This window comes from Ornithodoros turicata, chromosome 2 (assembly GCF_037126465.1).
Source record: "Ornithodoros turicata isolate Travis chromosome 2, ASM3712646v1, whole genome shotgun sequence".
In the NCBI taxonomy this organism is placed as follows: domain Eukaryota; kingdom Metazoa; phylum Arthropoda; class Arachnida; order Ixodida; family Argasidae; genus Ornithodoros; species Ornithodoros turicata.
Genome location: NC_088202.1, coordinates 1,437,522 through 1,459,761, shown reverse-complemented (window position 1 = coordinate 1,459,761; position 22,240 = coordinate 1,437,522). Strand labels below are relative to the sequence as shown.

At 45.2% G+C, this 22,240-nt stretch overlaps 1 long non-coding RNA gene across 12 annotated transcripts in view; it reads left to right on the top strand.

Annotated features, from left to right (window-relative positions):
* Positions 1-22,240, top strand: part of LOC135385145 (uncharacterized) — a 67,439-nt gene that overhangs the window by 4,286 nt on the left and 40,913 nt on the right. For 9 of the 12 annotated variants that reach the window (XR_010420319.1, XR_010420313.1, XR_010420317.1 and 6 more), the window contains 4 exons: positions 2,088-2,295; positions 8,229-8,316; positions 12,652-12,796; positions 20,496-20,640. This is a non-coding gene — a long non-coding RNA (uncharacterized LOC135385145). The remainder of the gene's footprint in view (positions 1-2,087; positions 2,296-8,228; positions 8,317-12,651; positions 12,797-20,495; positions 20,641-22,240) is intronic. The other 3 variants (XR_010420309.1, XR_010420315.1, XR_010420312.1) reach the window with 3 other exon arrangements.

Below are 22,240 nucleotides of genomic sequence, written 5' to 3'. Positions count from 1 at the left end.
TGGTCCACAGACTGCTGAAACGCTTCTGGGGCACAGTTCAACCCATAGGGCATCACCAAGAAGCGATAACGACCGTAGGGCATAGCAAACGTACATAACCGAGAACTTCCTTCATCCAGCTGCAGGTGGTGAAAAGCGTGTGATGCATCCATGACCGTAAATACTGTAGACCCGTGAAGTCTTGCAAACTGCCTTTCCTGTGTTGGGATCTGGTAATGAGGTCTCTTGATTGCCTCGTTTAACTTCCGAGGATCCAAACATACACGAATGTCTCCATTAGGTTTCGGCACAATTATAAGCGGATTGCACCAGTCAGTAGGCTCTGTCACTCTTGCAATGACACCGTCTCGTTCCATTCTCTCGAGCTCCAACTTGAGCTTCTCCTCTAAGGCCAAAGGCACTTTCCTGGGCGGTGAAATAGACGGCTTCACATCTTCCTTTAGTATGATCTTATGAGTTCCTGGCAGTCGTCCAACACCTTGAAAAACATCTTGATATTCTGCAACAACTTGCTCTGGTGTCTCCCTGATACTCTCATGTCGAGCCACTTCACCTTTAACCTCGCAAACTCTCTTGAGAAGGTTGAACATCTGACATGCTTGAAGACCCAGTATGGGCGACGACGACAACCGACGACCGTCCTCCTTTCCTCTCGCCTAAACCCAACCTGCTGCTACGAAGTGGGAAAATCATGACGCCCCCACCAGCGTCAGCTCCGGCCGGCTGTTCCGGACAACCCGCCCAGCCCGTTCCAGCCCCTCGGTTCCTTGCTCGGCAGCGCGCAGCGCAGGTTCACTGCAGCGTGATGTAATTGCGGCATGCCACGACGATCCAACAGCTGGTCATCTTGGGCTGTTCAAGACCTACAGCCACCTACGTGATCGTTTCTTCTGGAGAGGAATGTATCGTTCTGTCTCCAAGTATATCAGATCATGCGCCCCATGCCAAAAACGAAAGCCTCCGACCACGCCACCCGCCGGTCTCCTGCGTCCCATACCTCCCCCCGACGCGCCATTTCAACGAATAGGTATCGACATGCTTGGTCCCTTCCCTCTGTCGTCAACCGGAAACAAATGGATAATTACGTCTGTCGACTATCTTACGCGGTATGCAGAAACTCGAGCGACAGCCTCCGCCTCCGCCGCTGACGTCGCTTCTTTTCTCCTCGAGCGGATAATCTTAAGGCATGGTGCACCTCAGACTCTGATCAGCGACCGTGGTGCAGCGTTTCTCTCCGAAACTGTCCAGAATGTAGTTCAGCTGAGCAACATCGTCCACCGCACTACCACCCGCAGACCAACGGTCTTACTGAGAGACTCAATCGAACGCTCGCCGAGATGATGTCCACGTACGTGACGGCGGATCACACAAATTGGGATGTCATTCTGCCATACATCACATATGCCTACAATACCGCCCGCCAAGCGACCACAGGCTTTTCCCCTTACTACCTACTGTACGGCCGCGAATCTTTGTCCCTTCTTGACTGCCTCCTCCCACGGGTTAGCGACGATCCGCTCGATCCCGTTTCCGCCGCCGCTCTGTGCAATGCCAAGGACGCACGTCAGCTCGCATGAATCCGCACACACGACTCCCAGCAACTGCAGTCTACCCGATACAACGCGTCGCATCGCCCGGTATTTTACAACCCCGGTGATCTGGTCTGGTTATGGACGCCAACGCGTCGAGTTGGGCGCTGTGAGAAGCTCCTCCCACGCTACACAGGCCCTCATAAGGTCCTCCGCCGTATATCTGAGCTGAACTATCAAATAGAGCCATGCACACCCCCCGTCGACCGCAGAACGCCCGCCATCCAGACCGTGCATGTCATCCGGCTCAAACCATATCATGCGGCATGAGGACATAGCCGCCTTCGCCGAGGGGGGGTAATGTGAGGAAGAAGATGTTGGTCTGAAGCGCGGGAAACGCGCTTGAGAATAAATCATTCTTTTGGGCTACCGCCTAGCAAGTGCCTGCTCTTGCGATTCTTCTCCTAACAATATTACTGCCAGGTTCCCAGGGATGTGCATAAGGCGCTGAAGCAAAAGCGTCCGGGCCTCATCACCAAAGGAGTCCTCCTCCTACAGGACAATGCAGGCCCCCATACCGTGCATCTCACGGCACGCACCTTACAGGAACTTGGCTGAGAGTTGCTGCCACATCCCCCTTACAGTCCAGATCTCGCCCCCAGCTATTTCCATCTCTTCGAGCCACTGAAGGCATTCCTTGGGGGCTGCCACTTCAGCTGCGACGACGAGGTCAAGAATGCGGTCCGATCATGGCCGCTACACGCCGGTAAGGATTTCTACACTGCTGGCATCCAAGCCCTCGTGAAACGCTGGGACAAGTGCATTAGTGCAGCTAGAGATTACGTTCAAAAATAAAACTAATTTCTAACCTGTAAGTTCATTTTACCTTTGCGAAAAATGAAAAGTCCCGGTTTGACTTTAACACCCCTCGTATATGGGGGGGAGGGGGAGGAGATCCAGTGTGACATTCGCGTTTTCTGTCACAAGCACGCTGTTTCTGGCGTCTATTGATCTAAGCAGCATCCTTGAACAGTTTTGAAATGGTTCGTTTTTCAAGCTACTTCCAATCTTGTGACACAGCATTACTGGTCATAACAGCCTGTTGGTACATACATTTTTAGTGCCCTGATATTCTAGATTTTGATATCTCATCTTGCTGTATGCACAGGTATGCATGTTTTGAGAACAAAAACTGGGATCAGCAGGTGGGGGGAGGGGGGGGCTTCATATCCAGCCCCCCTTACCTTGGAGTCCTGACTATGCCACTGCCTGTGACATCTGCGCAACGTAAAAAGTTATGATGCACTGGAGATGTCTGTGAGATATCATCTGAGGCATACACAATTTCTATTTGGTTGGGCTCTAGTGCATTTTGCGTGACGGCAACCCCAGTTGTGCCTTTTGTTCACACTCCTTTACACTACCCCATACACTTTTGGCGAATAAAAGACAGCTAATATCGCATAATGTTAAACAATTTTATTTGATGATGTTTATGATTGTGGACTCTATCATACCCATAGTCATCTTCAACCCAAGTACATCATTGCTAATACTTCTTTTTTTCTTTCTTCAGCTGTTAGAACCCAGCACATCAATAATGCAAACACGACTTGTTCCTATACACGTGGTGAATGTTTGGTAGGTAATTAAACAGATTCAGCATAGGTCATTAAACAATTGAAAGAAATAGTTGGATATTACACATGTTTAGATCATGCAGCCACAAAAATGGGACAGCAAGGAAACAAAGAACTGCACAGCCACAGCCTTCTACTCACCTGCTACTTATTTCTTAGTTGTGAGTAGCAGGGTGTGGTGTGCAGTTCTTTGTTTCCATGCTGTCCCATTTCTGTCCCTGCTTGCTCTAAACGTGTTCCCATGTCTCCTGAGGTACCATTCTTAGGTTGGGCACCGAGCATAGCGTGAAGCAGTTATCACTCCTACTTCAAATTAGAAGAAGAATGCAAACAGTTTGGAAACATAATTTTAAAGTGTTGCTTGCTTTGTTGTTTATTTAAAAATGCCTATAGTAATGTTACAATTTGTAATTTTGATATAGATGAGAAAAGTTTCAATTTTATTGGAAACCATTAGGGTCATTAAAAAAGGCCGAATGGTCTTTTTTTAAAATGGCCCTTCCTTTTCCTTCTTAAACCTCAACCTCGTAAAGGCTAGAGCTAGTAATCTAGCTTTTAGACTTTAAGGGTTGGGGCTTTCTACATTGATCTGTATCATTAATTGGAAATTTTTGCAATATGTATCCTGAGAACGAAAGCCGTTTTGTTTGGGAAGTAAAGCAGTAGTGAGGGTCTCTTCACATGCATGACGATGTGCGACTCGCAGTTGTCAAATTATCGGCAACATAGAGTGCATGGTGCTAACTGTCGTTGTAAGCCAAATAAGTGTTGTTTCCAGCGTGTCACGAGCTGTGACAGCCGTGATGGTCATTTTGAGATGCCTATGCACTCAATGTAATTTAATTGTAAATTCTTCATAGAAGTTATGTGGCCATCTCTGCAGCTGGAATATCCGTAATTTCTTCTAAAAAAAATTGTTTTTGTGTGTCATGCAGCGGAATATTCCCTCAATGATGTGTTCATGATGTTCCCTTGGCACTGATGCTGTCCATAATAACAAGAAGTAGTACAAGAGGTTTTGAACCTAATAGCGCTGTCTATTGTCTGAAAAGCAGTTTTTGTATTAACGAGACATAGATAGACTGAAAAAAACTTGGTCTCTATAAAAATCGTTCATATTTTGTGTCGTCCGTATTTATGTGGTGCATATTAACGAGGCGCGGCTGTGCTGCAATAAATCATTTTATATAGTGTTTGCTATGGTCATTATGTTATCTCAGAGTACTCCAAGTCACACATTTAGTTCCAAACAAAACCAAATTTTGTACTCACCTCATAACTAGCTGAGCCTCACAAATTTTTCGATGCTTCCCAGGAGTCTCCTGCTACGCTCCTAAGGGATGCATCCCCGTAATAAGTCAGCAGATCGTGTAAACATCACAGCTTACGTCATCAAAATGTGCATCTTCTCTGGTCCTGGGGGGGACCGTGAAATCCATCGCGGACCTTTTGTCTTCGACTTCAAACGGTTATCGTGTTGGCAACAGTTTCAGCATGGGGCAGCATTTTTTTTACTGGTTTTGTCTTCTTTTGTCAGGCTATTTTACAGCTCTAACCACTGACACATAGGGGATCAGAAGAACTGCGTGATAAAAAGAGCAATCATGTATGGGTCCTCATGCAAGGCAAGAAAAAAAAAGGGAAAATTAGGATTTTGCTGGGACCAAATGGATCTGTAAATATGACACCCACTCAGGCACTTTGTGAAAATGTGACCTTAATTCATGGCAGTTTATGTTTTGCATGTGCATATGTCACTTTATTCTGTGTATAGCTTTCAGTATGTGCCCAACTCGAGAACTGACTGTTGTCTTTTTCCTTTGTTCAAATGAAAACACTGTGACGTTTGAGTTCCTTCTCTTCGACGAAGTGGACGCCTTTGGATTCAGCAGCACGGCGACAGTGAAATCTGTGAAATCTGTTCTGATTAACGAGGATTTGACCTGCACTCATATCTGAACTCGAACTTATCTAAATCTGTGTCATACTGTGTTGTGCAGCGACCATAGCAATTTTTTCTACAGTCAAACTCCTTTATAACAACCCAGGAGACCATGGAAGAAATCTCACTCCCCCATGCAATGCTCGCAAGAGCCTTTGGGGTATTGTAAATAAATAAATAAATAAATAAATCTGTTGTAAAGGTAAATTCATTAAAGAGGATGTCTGTCATAATGCAACAGCTAAACATCGCAATCTATGTAGAAAGCAACTCCACCAGTTCACAGCCCTGGTTGTAGTGTCGCAAGACTGCTTGGTGTCTCTAAACCATGAAAGTTTGAAGTGACTGCAACCTATGATTATTATCTGGCCCTCATATATCGTATTTTCTGCATTATAAGACTACCTTTTTTTTCCAAAATCCAGTGTTCCAAAGGCAGGGGTCATCTTACACAGAGTTCGAGGTAACTCGTTACTGTAACTAAGTTCCTTTTTGTTGTTAACTTATAACTTAACTCGGTACTTCTGCGCAGTGGTAACTTTCAGAGGAACTCGTTCCTTTTTCAGGTAACTTTGCCAAAGTAACTTAAGTTCCAAGTTGCTTTTAACTTTCTTTTCACTCACGTCCACATATTTTCTTGCTTTCTCTCCGGTTCCTTCGTGGCATTTTTTGCCATAAAACGTGATATTCAATCAATGACAGTATTTTATGCAGGAAGTAAGTACCGCTGCCATTGAAATGAAGCTGAACCATTGTGCGCCCACAGGGAGTAAGATGCAAAGTGTTCGAATACACCTCTACCAGAGAAATGTCATCATGACGTTGGTAGACAGGCTGATACCGAAACAAATCGGAAGGAGAAGGCAGGGTTCCACGAACGGGCACTTGTTCGCTGCCTCCCATTGAAAGAAAAGCAGGACCGAGGGTCGCGTCCCTTTAAGGGACCATATCGTAATCCCCTCAAGACCGTGGCTTTCGGGCGCGACGTTGTTCACCTCTAGCTTCGAGCGTAGTTCAATTCTACCAAATTTGTGGCGCTGTCGAACACTATGATGTCATTTGTTTACAAACAGGGAGAGGTCTATTGTTGGACATAAACGAAAACGATGTAAGCGTGTTGCATTCCACCGCAGGCAACTCAAGGTCTAACTCAACTGCTCACATGCGCTACACCCGGTGCAGTCGCAGTTTCTCGGCAGCGGTGCAGGCCTGCGTAATACTATTTTGTGTCCGAAGTAACTTGGAAGTAACTCGTTCTTTTTTAGGTAACTCAGTAACTGCAAGTTACATTTCAGGCTGAAGAACTTCGTTATTAACTTAGTTACATTTTTCACACGGTAACTTAACTTGTAACGAGTTCTTTTTGACGGGTAACTTCTCAATCTATGGTCTTACGTTCGAATATGTGTGCCACAACGAGGTCAGGGGAGAGGCGGAAGCGGGTGACGGGATCGGCCAATAGTGTGTCGCGACCAATATCACGTGTTACAGTGTCAGCGTGATGCAAATATGGCAATACGGGCACAATGGGGACGGCCGGGATGGCGTTCATTCTTTTCACTGTCATGGCGTCTGTCTCCGGTGTTTTGACGAGAAGTTAGCGCTTTCGTAAATACAGCAACAATTTAGCGGTGGCAAGGCGGTTTCAGGGATCGAAAATAAGTGTTACAAGATGGCTAAAACAACAGGGTGAAGTCAATAATTGTGCCAGCTCAGTGAATTTTGGACACTTGGTGCAATGCGCCTGATGATGTTGTCGTGCACACTTAAGAACTATGATTTGTCTCACTTTTGGACGGAACGAAGGGCAATGAGCTGTGTGCAGTTAGCAACAAAGAACACAGTAGTGTAGAAAGTGACGATACATAAACGGTATAGTGCATTGATTCCAACTGCTATACTGCCTCCCAGTCCCTGTTTACATTTTTTCCAAATTCGTGTACCCTAAACTCGGGGGTCATGTTATATTCGAGGTCGCCTTAGATTCGAGGAAACACGGTAGTTCACTGACTGCTCGTTTGGCAAAAAAAGAAAGAAATACGCACATTTACAACTAATTCACATGTCATCGTCAGCTTGCGGCAGCTGTGGCAGTTACGCCGTGTATATTTGCCATCACGCTTTACTGACCGTGGCAAATTGCGGTGCCAGCAGAGTGCCACGTAGTGCCAATGTCCGCATCTGGTTCTGGTCGTACAGCAACGTCGTCATCCACATGCATGTAGTCTGCAGGGATGACAGCTTCTGGGATATTGAATCAACCTGCATACTTCTCCCATACCGTCTGTAGAGATTCAGTCTCTTTGCAGCTGTCTCACGCAAGCTCTGTCTGAATGAACCGGGCCTTTTGTCAACAGTTCTGAATCTAACCTCGTGACATCACTTATCGTCATGGTTCAGGGAGAGCAGGCTGCTCCCTCACGCTCTCAACCAATTTTCTCAGTAACTAGGGGCGCAACTTTGTTGTAAAATTAAGTCCAAATGCGACGGAAAAGAAAAAAAAGAACGCTTCTTTATTCCGGTATGTTCGTTGTAAAGAAATTTGTTGTAAATGTTCAAGAATTTCATTGGTCCTATGGGAGCTTGACAAGACCATGAAAAAAGTTCGTTCTAGTGGCTTTTTGTTTGAAAGGCATTCGTTATAAAGAAGTTTGACTGTATTTCGTTGGTGCAGTGGTTTCCTGCATTGTGGAATCTTTGTGACAAAACGTATCACATTGTACGATACCTCCATTTTTGCGGTTGAACCACAGTGCAACAAAAGTGAGAAAACTTGTTCATGCAACCTAATAAGTGTTATTGCAGACAGATTTGTCCTGTCTCTTTCATCGTCCCGTGTGAAAGCTCGGTGGGGAGGGGGCTTCTTGGTTCACGTGACGTCATCCGCGCCGAAGCGAATTTCTCCCTACTCCGGTCCCTCGTGTGAACCCACCCTAAGTGTATTTCAGGCTCTAAGTTTGTGATGCAATTATTAGATTAACAGAAGAAGAAGAAGAAAAAACTGTTTTTCTCAATTCAGAAAAGTATGAGTTAGCTTGTTCTGGCCATCAATTCTCTAGATGTACTTCATATACAATCTGTGCTTCTCTTCTTAAAAAAAATATTTTGCATTTGCAGGTACATTGCTGTTTCACGGAGCCACTGGTTGTAGGCAGACAAGTACAAACTGGACGGACAGCTTTTATCAAGCAACCAGAAGCCCTCGGTACGTAGAAGCTTTAGTTTTCACAGTTTAATTATTCACGTTCACAAACAGACAAGGAAAAGCATAAGATATTTATGCGTGAGGTTCTGCATCTTCATTTCAAACCAAAGTGGTAATGTACCTATACCAATAACTTTTCCGACCACTCGGTTTCAACAGAAGCCTGCCATTTCCATCTGCAAGGGACCCCCCACTAACGTCTTGTGACAATGTAGGGATCAATCTGATCCCACACCTGCACGATCCATTTCCAAACTTTGCAGAAACGGCTGCCTCCTCACTTTGCCGATCTTAGTAAGTTCGGTATCAGCGCTAGATATCCTTGAACGGTTTGTGTATGAAAACTTCCAATGGCTGTAATACAGACATTAGTCCACCCAGTATAAATGTGACATTTGTTCGGCACTCGGAAAGCGTCTTTCGCACCGGTGCTACTAGATGCCCATGTTAACTATCCAGCACTAAGAGTGCAAGCACATGCGGGAGAGATCCAGGCTGCTTGTCCCGCACAATTTATATCCAGTCGACCACTAGTCTTGGGTCATCTAGCCCTTCTCTTGAACCCGGATATGAATTCCATGTGGGAACGTTCCTTTTGTCATTGTCCTCCTTTTGAAGATGAAGTACGGTGGAAGCTTCCTGGCTGTCTGCAGTAGCTGCCAGCATAACTGTGCATCTCTGTTTCTCTTCTCCTGTTTTCCTTACTGTGACTCTCCTGTTGCCCTTGGTATGTATCTTTCTATTCGCAGGCGTGTCGTATTTCAGAGGCGTCTGGTCGGCTTTCCTGATCTGTGATAGAATGAAGTCTTTTGTGATATCATATATAAAGATTAAGAAAAGGAGCAGTCCCAAAACTGAGCCTTGCGGAACCCTGGACAGAACATTCCTACACGATGAGCGTGAATGCCCAGTTTGTACAAACTGCTGTCTATGGGAAAGATAAGCTGTTAACCAGTTAATTATGATCATGTTGTCTATTAGCTTGCTAATCTTTAACATCATTTTTTTTTTTTTTGTGAGACACTCGGTCGAAAGCGTGTTATAGATCTAAGAAGATAACATCTACTTGTTCACGAGAATTTAGCTCACTCGAAAAATCGTGAATGGTTTCAATTAATTCAATCAATTAATTTATATGTTGGGCTTCCTTCTCTCCCCTCCATGAATCCGCCACTGCCAACCGCACCCAGTGGACACCCAGGGTGTGAAAACAAACATATTACCACTGCAGCCACTGTCCTGAAATTGTGAATTACCTTTTATCAGAAAGCAATGACCACACAGCCTAGAAATCATACTGGGCTCCTTCCATTATTCTTTTTCTTGAGAGCATGTGGGCTGCTGCTGCATTCATGAAAGTGACCTTTATCAATGAAAGGATGTTTAAATAGTATGGACGTGCCAAGCGAATCCACAAATCCTAGGCAGGGATTCGAGATTCGGGAATCCGAATCCTAGTGCCCAAAACGGCGAATCAAATCTTTCGAATCCACCAACCATGTTTTGCTCCTTTCTTTTTCAAATTGGCGCCTCCGGAGTCCGCCGAAAGCCTCATTGATGGGCGGGTGTCTTCTTGTTTCTTTGTTTACATTGCTCTGGACTGAAAGAGTTCAGGCAGGAACTGTTACATTACAAGTTTAAAAGTAATATGTCATATTTTAATACACACATTTAGTACACAATACATGTAGTTATATTTTAATACACACACACAGACAGAGACAGACAGACAGAGTGTTGGAACATTGTGTATGCCCCTTCCTATCTCTGCTATGAACCTTAGACCTATGGACCTCTGCTGTGGACCTTTGACCTTAGACCCTATGGACCTTCACTATGAACCTTACAATTATGAAGGCACAGCCAAGCAGTATACTGTTTACAAATCATTTAGCAATCGAGGCTGTTAGTATGAATGGGATTATAAGTTCAGTGTCTTTGAGATTATCAGCAAGAATGTGAAGTTGCTTACCCAGTCATTCCACACGTTGCATGTACTTGACAGCAGTGTCTTCCTTTCTCCCCTTTGAGGAGCTGAGCTCACATCTGAGCCCTAATTACTTCTGTAGAACTTATCCCCACTTTACTTGTTCTACTGTCCCATGAGTCTCTTTCCATCGCCTGGTTTATAACATAGCTGGTGTCTGGTTGCTGGAGAGCATCTGGCCGACTATATTCAGAGCTTCCTGATCCTTTGCGTCCCAAGAACTTCTTGCTTCTGCAATCGTTGTGGGTTATCCTTAATAGCCGTTCACAGTCGTTTTCTACTTTAAACCTTTATTTTGCATAGTTGTGCCCTTCCAGCTTTTTGATGTGGGTGCTCTTCGAAGCTTAATTGATCATCTCTTCAGTACAATCTTCCATGTGGGCTCCATCATCACAAAACTTAACCTTGCCCAACTGCTGTCAGATGTATTCAGACTGTGCCTTCAGGTGCTTCTGGGCCCATGTTAGAAAGGTCCATCCACTTTGCTGACTGCGTGCCGAATAACGATGTCTCACCGCCTGCACCACTGCAGCCAGTTGTTTATTCCTTTATAGGCAATAGAACAAAGCAAACTATGTTAATGGATATGAGCGTCACTCGACAGGACAACAGCGACGACTTCGGATGCCCCTGGTCCAGCAGTTTTCCAGGAAATACCTGGTTAAACCCTGTTTTTTTGTTTTAGATCAGGGGGTAAACATCGGGCATAATCAGGTATAACCCTAAAAATGTCAGGCCCTACGTATAGCGCAGACTGTCAAAAATTACCTTAACGGATCATATTATTTCTTACCAGTGAGAGAATCTTCGTCACAGGATAAATGATTACATTGAAAACTGCACTATAAGTCTATCCGGTTTTAGGCAGACGCCCCTTTTGAAGAGGCAAGGATATGAAACTATAGGAAAAGGCTGATTTGGAACAAGAATATCACAGACCATAAAAATTCTTCCCAAAAATGAAATATATCAGGGACATCTTGAATTCACATTCACTCACAGTCTGTTTCTTGAGATAACGTAGCAAAAGAAAAAGAAACAGATACTAAAAAAAAACTCGAATCTGTGTGACATTGCACTGGCTTGGGAAAACAGTGACCAGAACTCGTGGAGGGAACCAGGGAACATATCAGGACAACTTCTAGCAACACTACATGTCACCATTCCGCAAGTCGGCTTCACCTAATGCGTGCGTGCTTTAGGAGAAGCTCGCTTTAGAACCCTGTCGCGCGACTCGCGGGTGGAAAGCACGTGCTAGGCCTTTTGAACCATCTCGCGAATTTGAGCAGCATTGGCGAAATACGGAGACACAAAAGCGTTACCACCTACCTCTTTCACTGACAGTATTGGGAAATGAACAGTCGCTGTCTATTTTCTTGCCTAAATTTTTATTTTGGTTTCTTTTGATGTGAATTTCGGACGATACAAATTTTTTCCGCTACCCTGTGAGATTTGTATCATTGAGATTCTACTGTATCTTATCTCGGCGAAAATTGCGGCGAGGTTATGCGCACGGGACAGCATCCAACATTGTTATACGAGTACTCGGAACCGCGGTTTCCATCGCTGCACGCGGGTCATTTCCCCATAGAAACAATGTGTATTTAGACGGTAAAATCATGAACCATCATTTTACGAGGGATATCGCTATCTGCGGGTTTTAGTGTATATCCTAAAGAAGTACCTAAAGAAGGTAAAGCAATGCATTCGTCGCACACAGTTGAAAAGGGCAGCTGTCGTTGTTGGCCGTTTGGCATTTCAGAGTTGTTCTGCTGTAACCATTCGTTGTGCAGTTCACTGACTCACTCACTCTTTGCTGAGCACGACATCAAGTGGCTAAAGTATTGATGTCATGCCTTCCTCATTCCTTCCTTTTGCCTCATTACTTCCTTTTCTATTCTCGCAACATGTCCTTCACAAGGTCAGTGGCGTGACCCCTGAAGGAGTCCAGCACCAGCATGTTCCGTCACTGTACGAGGGCCCCTTCCCCAAAACAATGTGGACCCATTCCATCAGGTTTTCGTCCATGTAGCCCTTACCGTGGACGCACACTGCCACGTTGCGGGGAAACTTTTCCTTGGGCAGCTTTTTCGACTTGAAAATGATAAACGGGGGCAGCTTTCAACCATCCACCGTCAATGCGACCATCACAGTAAGCTGTGAGAGATTGTGCCCTGTTAGAGCACTTTCACTTGTTTTGTTCTATTTGTCGTTACTGTGGAACGAACTGGCATGTTGGACCACACGGGAGCTTCTTCTGTGTTACTGATCTAGCCCAGCATATATCCATGCGTACTCAGCTTGATCACGTGGTGCTGGAAGTTTAACAGCTGGTCTCCATACTGCAGGCTGATGTATGATGCCGGTGACTTGGACCCTTCCGTTTCCTGAACAGCAGCACCCAAGACGCCCTTCTTGCACATAGCCCTAAATGTACATCCTGTCAAGGCCGGCACTACAGGCAAGCTCAACACCTTTTCTTCGGATTGACAGGTGACTTGAAGTGATCTTTGATGCAGAGTGTGCACGAATGCAGCTAGCTCCTATTCAATCTGTTGGTGCAGGTCCCATGGCTGCACCTCTTCGAGTTGCATGTGTTGTGTGCAATCTTCTGTCCTCTCCAGCAGGGGAAAATTTTTTATGAAACACTAAACCAACGCTCATTCTCTCACGTTCCTGGGCAGAGGCAATCACTTCCACCTAGAAGCGTGCAGTATTGTCACTGCATAACTGCAAGATACACTAAGCGAGCCTCCACGAGAGCACGTGGGCTGCATTTGCGGACTCCCCTGATGGGGCCTCTCGCACTAACCACGTCACAGCGCACATGTTGCCAGATGACAACCCAAAAATTCAGCCCTTGATCAGATAATAGGGAGAGGGCAGTTTATAACACTCATAGTCTTGCCAGTAGAATTATCAACAATCATCTCCATTTAAACTTTTGCTGGGTACCCAGTCATGTGGGCATACCCGGCAATGAACGTGCTGCCACAGCTGCAATTTCTTTTAACATGACTCCATTCAATGTTCCTTCTCAGGACCTCGTTGTGGTCCTAAGAAGAACAATAAATAATGAATGGCAGCAACACTGGAACCAACAGCACTGCAACAAACTCCGCCTAATGAAAGATACCATGGGGAATCAACCAAACAATTTGGGAAACCATTTTCATGAAGTAATTTTAGCTCGGTTAAGGCTCGGTCATACTTACATCACGCATGGTTTTTTACTCCGTGGAGAGGAGCCTCCCCAATGCACATGCTGTGGTGAGCAACTCTCTGTGGTGCACATGTACAAACGGATAAGATTAAGCTTTATGACGTTTAATTTGTCATTCATGGGGCTATCGAATTATATATAATTTGTTACTCTACTCTGCAAGGAACGTAAGCGCTACCTCTTTAAGTAGCACCATACCACCGAAAAATGACGAATTTTGGAAACCTTTATCTAAAAAACCCCACCAAAAACTTGCCTTGAAAATTTTATATGTTGTAGGTAGTCCCTCGGACTATTCACACAAGAAAAATAAAAATTCTGACTTGATCAGTAGGCGCGCTGTGAATTTTTTGCCACCCCTATACGTGGAGCGCATTCAAGCAATGGCACAGTGTCCCGCGTGTTGTAAAATCGAATTTTCCAAAGGGACTTTCAACTTCTGTCTTCACATGAAAAGTAATTGCTAGCATTTGAAGCCGTTCTGAGCGTTTGTGTTCGTAACAGTGTTGTAATCGCTGAATGTAGATTGTGGAGCAACCAGATGTGCTCGCATTTTTTGCGGGATGTCGCAAATGCATTGCAAGTGTTGGGAGTCCGTGAAGAACAGAATGCTTTAGAATACTTTTGTGTCTTTATAAGAGGTATATTAGTCCAAGGTGATCATATCGAAGCATATTTACAGTACAGAGAATAAAAACAACTTACCGTATTTTCACGCGTATTAGCCGCGGCTTATGCGCAAATTTTTTTTTTCGCGGACGCTCTGCGGCTTATCCACGGGTGCGGCTTATCTGATGGCTATTTTTCCCTGGTATTTTCCCCATACCCCGGATTAAACGAAAGGGCCGACAGTGCCTCATTTTTTTCGGAACAGGACCGCCCTGCCAGTGCACGAACAATACCGAACAGGGGCGGGTCTACATTCGAGTGGACTGACCTTCCGAATACGTTCCCCCACGCAGCTTTAACAAAAGGGGTGACAGTGATTAATGTCTCCTGGAACACCACTAACTCGTCAATCCACAAAAAACACCCAACAAGGGCACAATCCGATCATAGTAGAACACTAGAACTGACCTCCTTTGTTTATACATCATGCCGATACCGGAATGTGGACCACAGCGTTTATGGCCTTCCCTACGGTCTCCTTTGTCGGCAGACCCACAGGAAGGGTTCAGTACACCTGACATCGGGATAAAACGTGGTCAGCTAACCGTCAGTTGTCATTTGACCTGAGCAGCAGCATTCGTGGACACGGCAGTTATAGGTAAGGCATGGCTCCATCGCGGAGGCACAGCTACGACAGCGGCTTCAAACTAAAAGTCGTCGACGTCGCGGACCAGTACGGGAACAGGGCAGCTGGCAGGGACTACGGCGTCGACGAGCGTTGACAGTCTCTATTGATTTTGTTTGTGCATCACTGGTTTAGCGCACAAAGCGGTTGCGTCGTATTACCCGCGGCTTATCTGCGAGTGCGGCTTATCTGCAAAAACATTTTCAAAATGTTTCATAATTTCAAATTAATATTAACTAATCAAATTATATAATTATTCAAATAATATCAAATAATTAATAAATTTCAAAAATTTTCAGTGTGTCGAACCGAACCTGAACCCGAACCGAAAACCGTACCTGAACCGTTATTTTTGCCGGAACCGAACCCGAACCGAAATTTTCAGAACACTGCTGAACCCGAACCGGAGCAGAACCATAAAAAATAATAGCGGTAACCGGTTCGCAACAAAACGGTTCGGACATAGAAGTCAGCACAAGAGTTCCTCTCTATCCCCGAACGAAGACACATCGGTATCATCATCACGCGCCTATATCATCATGGATTTCAGAAATTTTCACCTAGCAGTGAGACGACGACGTATAGTAAGTATACTTTGAGCGTCTTTTTAACATGTTGAAGCGCAGTTGTCCTTGTGAGCGCCGCGGCTGGTGCCCCACGCACGCGGTGATGCGGCGTCTACTCTTCAGAGACGAGGTGGCACGCGGACGAATGCAACAGGAATGGAGTAGGCCAGTTATGTAGCTCTACACGATGAATATGTGATCAAATAAGCGCCCAAGATTTCTTTTTACATGTGAGCAGTAAAAATTAAACAAGTCAGAAACATGAGAAGTAGAGAAGGAGCGTACACAGAACGGTGCCTGTTTGATTGGTCGTGGTTTGAAAAGTAAATGTGGTTCTGCTTATTGGTAGTGCAGTTGTGTCGTGATACATTGCCTTTGTGAGGTGGATTAACTAGTACACTGCTGTGAGCTCGGACAGAGTAAGGCCTGCAGGCTTATTTTCGACATGCTTCAGTACGGTTTCAGATTGATTCACGCTGCGAAGGCAGTGTGCCGGCAAGTACTGTCGTCTATCTTACGCTGTCCATCTTATTAGGCTTCCTTTAAGTTTATCTTGCTGGCACTGTGCGTGTGAAAAAGAGATTTTGGGAACAGAAAGTAGCGGGACAACACCGCTTCATCAGCGTGGATTCTATTTGCAATAAGTGTTCATCCATTTCTTATTTCTCTCGCTAAAGAGCTACCTCACCGCTAAAGACGTCAATGCAGACAACAGCAGTAAGCTATTAGCCACGCATTTCCTGATAAAAGCAGTTTTATGGAACATATAAAACGGAAGCGTTGAACCGGTTTGCGAACCGGTTTGCGAACCGGTTCGCGAACCGGTTCGGTTTTTGGCGTGGCCGAACCGGAACTGAACCGGAACGAAATCAAAACAACCCGAACCCGAACCAGAACCGAACCCGTATTTTTTGCGGTTCGACACCCTGCTCTCTAGGACCTAGGACTTTCTAGGACCACACTCTAGGACCACACTCTAGAACCTTCCCATTGTCGCAGCATGTCGAACCGAAGAGCATATTGGACAGCGGTGCCAGTCGGGCTGTTTCGGCAAGGTCCACAAAAGGCACCATGAATTAGCCTTGAATGTGTGCATAAGACACTATGCAACAACACTTTCCTCTGTGTGATTTCTGCCCTCCGAGGTCATGGAGCCGTAGGGTAGGAAATGTTTTAAAGAATGCTGGAAGTTACTGCGCCTCTGCTGACTTAGTGTGTACAGTAAATATGCTTGTTTATAATCACCCTGAACAGATATACCTCTTACAAAGATGTAAAAGCATTCTGTTCTTCACGGGCTCCCAGCACTTACAATGCATGTGTGACATCCCGCAAAAAAGTGCTAGCACATTTGGTTGCTCCACAATCTACATTCAGCGATTATAACACTGTTATGAACATAAACACTCAGAACGGCTTCAAACTGTAGCAATTGCTTTCATGTGAAGACAGAAGATGAAAGTCCCTTCGGAAAATTTGATTTTGCAACACGTGGGACACGGTGCCACCACTTGAATGTGCCCCGCATATAGGGGTGACAAAAAATTCACAGTGCGCCTACCGATCAATTCCGAATTTAGATTTTTCTTCTGTGCATAGTCTAAGGGACTACCTACGACATATAAAATTTTCAAGGCAAGTTTTTGGTGGGGTTTTTTAGATAAAGGCTTCCGAAATTCGTCATTTTTCGGTGGTATGGTGTTACTTAAAGAGGTATCACTTATGTTCCTGACAGAGTAGAGTAACAAATTATGTATAATTCGATAGCCCCATGAATGGAAAATTAAATGGCATAAAGCTCAATCTTATCCGTTTTTACATCGCCCGCAAAGTTGCGGTGAATATGGTGCGTTTTGGCGCTTTGAGTCAACTTCGATATTTTTTTTGCTGAGAAACAAAAACCGACACAGCGCTACCAACCCAGCAGTCTATTGTGCCCTAGGTGGTCTAAAGCCAGATCAAGAAATAGCCTTGTAGGTAACGCTCAACCTACACGCGACGGAATCGTCTTCTGAGTGGCAGTTTCTTCCTCCTCTCCTATTTCCCCAACCGCGCAGCGCAGAGAATTCGGAAAGCGTTTATTTCTTCGACAGATATTTTTTTCTCCTTCATTCGAGACATCAAGTGTGCCGGATTGCTCGATTTCAGATGGAACTAGACTGTAGGAGAAATGAGCGTTGGAATTCCATTGCGTCCGGTGATTTGTCGGCAGTTCTGCTTGCTTTGGCTTCTGACCCCATTTTTCTTCTTTTTTATTAGAGCTATCCAAGTTGCTACTCAGTTGCTTGGCGTGGGGTGTTGCTCCGTCCACAGGATTTCGCAACGCACGCACGCACGCCGCAGCAACAATTTCTCACTCTGCATGTGTGTGACCTCAGAAAACCAAATTTTTTAAATTGGGTTTTCGTGCGGTGATTTTACGCTGGAATCCCTCAACTGCTGGTATTGGCGCTCTTGTGATTGACGAATGTGACAACACTGGTTGCATTAGCGCCACAGCGCGAGTGTTTTAGATTCTACTCACTCAACGCGACGCTAGTGTCGTGTTAAGCGCGCTTTCCGCTCAAGCGCCCGGGTGCGTGAGATTTTTCATGACGTACTACTTCTTGCGCGCCGGCAGGACGACCTTCAAAGTGTGGGCTCGGAAGCAAAATACGGAATTACTATATTGCTCTACGGTTTCATTTTGGGAAGCAGTAGTATTTTTATAACTGTCATTATGTTTTTCTATTAGTGGACAACTTCCACACAGACATTGGCGGTTATTCGCGGGAAATGCTGCGCGACATTTTCATGTTATGCAGTCTTAACAGTAAACAGCTCCTATGACGTCTGTTACAAATTCTCATCTTTCCCATTTCATTTGCTGTTACAAGGAAAAGTCTTCACAAACCACCATCGTCTTTTCCAACGTTCCAACTTTCCAACGTTGCCATAGGTTCAAACTAAGCCAACGTGTCCTCCATGCGTGCATTGCATGAGCAGACAACAGGAAGCCGCATCAGTGAGGGAGCAGTGTAGCGCTCCAAAGTTGCTTTTCAGTGTTTAGTGGCTGCTTCAGGTGCTTTATACTCCCGATTGCATCAAAGAGGAGCTCCTACATAACGTAACTATTGGCGCCTGTCACTCGTTCTGTCTGTGTCCATTGCGTTTGAGGTGATCGACTCCTCTTTCACAATACAGTTTCACAAGTTGTTTCACAATATGGATGATTTCCAAACTTCACATTAAGTTTCAATGGTCTGGATGATGTTTAACTTCTCGTTCATGCTCAGACCGTGACTTGACCATTCTCTTATGAACTTGCAGCAGTACCAAACAAGCAATGCACAACCGTAGTCGAAAGCAAAAATGCTTTACGTGTTACAGAGTGCAGAAAGGATGTGTTACGGTATGCGTGTCATGCACATTGTGCGCTCGTTAGCTGAGTTCCTGGAAAAAAATTGCAGGCGGACATGTGGAGTCCTCTATGTCGTCACCCAGAAAGAAGGGATATGCGGAAACAGTGGCCATGTGTCCGAGAACTTGACAGGCTAACTTTTTTCGGAGTTACAGCTATGTGCAACGACCGGTATCACAAGAACAAATAGACGTGCTAACCGACACGCCTGTTAAGAAACACTGTAAGGCCCTTCTTTTTCTGCTGCGGCAAATCCTGAATTCCGCAGCAGGGAACTATGAATTCTGCATTTTTCTGCGGTAAAAGGCAAATTGCCCTAGTTCAGACAGAAAATGCTCTCTGTTAGCTCTTAGTGTGGAGGAACACGGTTACAACTCCAAAAACTTTTGGGACTTTCCATAACAAGATACATTGTACTTTCTTCTGAGAGGGAGGGACGTTTGTCAGTGACTATCAAATAGTACTTGCTAAGTGACCTCTCTGCATGTACAGAGTTTACTGTCACACAGAGGTACTTGGCAGCTATGGACACCAAAGCAGGGGTCAGCATTTGCATTCCACAATCCCCAGAGAGTTGAGAGTCAGAAAGAGGAGTTAGAGGGTTCCAGCACAGAGATGGGGGCCTTATCCGGTTGGCACATCAACGCTGTAATGCAAACCGACCCAGTGTGAGCAAAGTCCGTTCATCTCGCGCATAAACAGAGTTAAGCATGAGGTTTTTGCAAAATTCTGCGCAAAACCTCATATTCCGCGGCAGACCTACAATTCAGCGAATTTTTGCAGAAAAGGATGGGCCTTAACTATATGTAAAGCAGTCGTCGAATGCATCGAGCTTAATAGCTGCTTGGTCGGGGAATCTGCTTGACTGCTTCTTCGCAGAAACTACGGCTTATGCGGGTACACGCAAACGAGATTCCACTGTGAAAGACAAAGTAGATGAGACACTTAATGTAAATCTTTTACAACTACAGTAAACTCCCGATAACTCGAAGTTGTAAAAACCGGAAAAAACTTTCGAGATATGCTGGGTTTCGAATTAAGCGAACAACGAAAATTATGTTGCCACGATGTTACCACAATGCACTTTGTTATGAAACGGAAAAAAAAAGCGTTCCTTCAGTAATAGGGCTCAGTTTTACGCGTAAACGGTAACACGCCGCGAAGAATGAAACGAAACTGAGATACTCAGACGAATGCAGAGGCGGAGGAGGAGTGACATTGGCTGGAAAGGGGAGAGGGGATGTTGTAAGGATGAGAGTGAGTAACTAGGACGGAAAGGCTTTGACCTTCACCTAGCCTGGGGGACCGAAGAATGCAAGTTATCAGCCATAGGTACGATGACTTACCAGTGATGGAATTTCGAGATATCCGTACTCGTGCAGAAAAATGCTTCCACTTAAAAGGGCCCAAACACGTAGGAAGCATTGGGACAAGGATCGGGGCGCAAAATAAATTCGAGATAACCGATATTTTGAGATAAGAGAGTTAACGAGGGTTTACTGTACTTTTAATAGGTGAGGAACGTCTATGGTTAACTGGGAAGTCGCGCGGAAGATGTGAAGCTGCAGTTTCTACATAAATATGTACACACAAAGTAGCACAGAAGAACATCGCCCTTCATTAGCAAGACCATTCTGGCTTTACAAACATGATATCAATGTGGATTTCATGCTGCCTGATGTTGACTGAAAAAGTGATTCATTTTCCAGGTGGCAGCATGCAAGCACTGGGGTCAAGTCTCTCTGAGTGACCAAAAGTGGTTTGATGCTGATCTGTCCAAATCCCAGCTGTGTTGTTCTTCAGAAGATCTCAGAGCTTTGATGTGTGATGGTTGGCTGAGACAAAGTTAGACACGTAAGTTATCATTAGAAGAAACGTTTAGAGCTCATTGCTTGGACATCACTTGGTTGTGAAGTATACATGTACATGACATTCTCTGTGCTGTTTGGGTCACTTTTTAATTCCTCCAGTGGTCAGAGGGTAGATGGTGGAAACACGCGTGCCATGGGGGAGGCAGGAGCACACATGCGTGGCAACGCCACACCATGGATGCGAGTCTCCAACGATAGTTCTGCTAGAATTAAAGCCCCTGGATTTCTGCAATTCCATGAAATCTCGTGGAATCCTTCGTTTGGCACAGAATTTTGTGGAATCCTGTATTTTGCTCGAAAGTTTGCTGAATTCTTGGTTTTGCACAGGAGTTCATGGAAATCTGATTGTGTTGAAGGATGCAGTTGGGGCAGTGTTGACGGTTACTACGTCGTGCACCGTCTCAAGAGAAGTATTGCACGCTCATGCAAAAGAATATCAGATAAACAGGCATACTGCGCATGCTCCTAATGGTCCAAGATACACGTGACCCTTGAGAACTGACAGAACTTATGTTGACAACAGTGCTGTATGCGTGACCTAATCTAAATCGTTTCGTTTCACATGGACAGCCCGTGTATCTTGTGCCGCATGTTCCCAACACATATTGCCGCGCGTCTTGTTTAATAAGAACTACAGTAAACCCTCGTTAACTCGAACTCGCTTATCTCGAAATATCGGTTATCTCGAATATTTTTTGCGTCCCGATCCATGTCCCAATGCTTCCTATATATTTGGGTCCTTTTAAGTCGAAGCTTTTTTTTGCCCGAGTACGGATATCTCGAAATCCCATCACCGGTAGGTCTGCGTACCTACGTCTGATAACGTGCATTCTTCGCTCCCCCAGGCTAGGTCAAGGTCAAAGCCTTTCAGTCCTAGTGACTCGCGCCTCACGCGCCGCTAGCTGTGGCAGGCAGACAGCACTCCCCTTTCCACCCAACGTCACTCCTCCTCCTCTGCATTCGTCCGAGTATCTCGCACATGATCTCGCCAATCTCGCATCTCTTAGTTTTGTTCTTCGCGGTGCCATGATGGCTGAACAACGCACATGAAAGTCCCTGACTTTGGAGCGGAAGGTGGCACTTATCAAAGGCCTGGTAGCAAGTTCATCAAGCCAGTAGCATGAACTGTTTCATTCATGCGGGTTTCTGGTCTTCCACCGCCGTACCGGAGCCAGCAGACCACTTCCGTGGCTGTGATGAATTGTGCAACGACGTGATGCGCCTCGCATGTTTTGGGGAGAGTGACTTACTTCAACATCGAGGACTATGCGCTTTACGACGGAGATGTTCCAGTAGCGGTGAACTGAGTGATACAGAAATCGTCGAGAGTGGCCGCGGTAGTCACGTGCCGGAAGGAGCGTCTCATGCGTTGCACTGAAGTGCTTGAAGATGCTTTCTTGTTCACAGACGCAAATGCCAAGCAGATTGCTATTACGGAGTTATTCAGTCTCAGATGATGTTAAAAAATAAATGGCTTCGGAATTGTTTACGAGCCCTATTACTGCAGGTACGCTTTTTTTTTTTTACGTTTGATAACATAGCGCATTGTGGTAACATCGTGGCAACGTAATTTTCGTTGTTCG